This window comes from Styela clava, chromosome 11, assembly GCF_964204865.1.
Source record: "Styela clava chromosome 11, kaStyClav1.hap1.2, whole genome shotgun sequence".
NCBI classification, from domain to species: Eukaryota; Metazoa; Chordata; class Ascidiacea; order Stolidobranchia; family Styelidae; genus Styela; species Styela clava.
In genome coordinates this window covers 7,095,135-7,096,710 of record NC_135260.1, presented here as the reverse complement: position 1 = coordinate 7,096,710, position 1,576 = coordinate 7,095,135, and the positions used below count along the sequence as shown (strand labels likewise).

General features: G+C 31.7%; 1 long non-coding RNA gene across 1 annotated transcript; it reads right to left on the bottom strand.

Moving 5' to 3' along the window:
• LOC120347368 (uncharacterized) lies at positions 1-1,366 on the bottom strand. The gene is made up of 3 exons (XR_005570094.2): positions 1,152-1,366; positions 822-859; positions 1-253 (listed from the first exon to the last, which is right to left on the bottom strand). It is a non-coding gene; the product is annotated as an uncharacterized LOC120347368 (long non-coding RNA).
• Positions 1,367-1,576: the final 210 nt, after the last annotated feature.

Sequence of the window (1,576 nt, the reverse complement as noted above, 5' to 3'; positions counted from 1 at the left end):
TTGTATCATATTTCAATTTATATTCACCACCAATCAAATAACAATATCAGTTTTACTCATAAAGTACTAGGTATATAGTTCATATCGTCTTGGGCCATAATAATTTTCATGTTATTCTAAATTTTATATATTTTTCTTGATTACTTAAAAGAGACTGAATATATATGTTTTCATGAATTGCGCTCCTCTTATCACTGGTTCATCTTCATATCAACGTCTTCTACTGGATGGAAAAGTGCATCTTCGTTTTCAGCTGAAATTGAAAAATAGCATTCAAAAATGTGGGATATGATCACAATTTAGACATTTTTTTTTATATGTATTGTTGTCTATTGATGTTTCAAAATTAACATTTACTTGCATTATTAAAAGTAACACAAATACTTGGGCAATCTGAAAATCGATTTCCCGTTCAGTGAACAAACATAATCTTACTGCAAGTGTCTGCAACTACAAAAAAAGGTACTCCCAAAACACATGAACCAAGATGACGGACACCGAAACGTAGTATGTGTACCAGGTTAGGGTTGCCCCCTAATTTTATTCCAATTTTTCTTATTTTAGTTCTATTACAAGTTCGGAGTCCAGCCAAATGACTCCCGTAGTATTTGTACCTGCAATTATGGCCTAACAGGGTACACATTCTACGTTTCGGTGTCCGCCATCTTGGTTCACATACTATTTTCACAGGGATGCATACCATTTGCAATGTTGATAACATAGTAAGGCATTTGTATACAAGGCCCTTAAAAGTTCGAGTATCTCCCAGTTCATATATATCATATTACGCAAATATAAAGTAGTAATACAAAGCGTTTTACCTGAATCAATTCGCCTTTCTGCATTTTGTTCGTTATCACTGTTAAGAAAATAATAATTTTTTAACGCGTAATATATATGATAACAAAGTAGAGTAAGTAGGAATACATATATAGCATGGAATGATTAACCTTCTATTCAAAATGTTGTCAAATGTATGAAGTTCGTTACCAGTATAGTACGTAACCGTACACCACAACCGTCAAATCTGAAGCGGATGAATATTAGTCATGTCGAGCGTCAATTTTGCCACAAAATAATAATAAGCGAAGTATGAAAAAACAAAATAAAAATTGAAATGTAAACAAGTTTGTAAACACGGTTCTACTTACTCCATATCACATCCATAATAATAGTGATGATGATGATAATGATGATGATGACCGAAAAGCCATCCGTCCGCAACGCAGAATGTCATCAACATCATTGTCAATAGAAGAACTTTTGAATTCATATTTTATTGCTATTTGGTACTAAATTTCTACAAATTATTAAAAAAATAGCTCGCGAATAAAATTATGAATAGGATAAGATATCGATTCAATCTGGGAAGTAGCTAAAAGTTAAACGAAATGACAAATTCACAAATTCATTTATGCTATGATATGTGTAACCATTTAAGTGTTCATGAAGCAAGCGTTTTGTTTCACAGTAAAATTGTATACTACTTGAATAAAAAGAATTTAATCACACTTTCCAATTCTATGAGAACGTGCATACGGTATATTTTAAATTTGGTATCGTTATCTATTGCTTT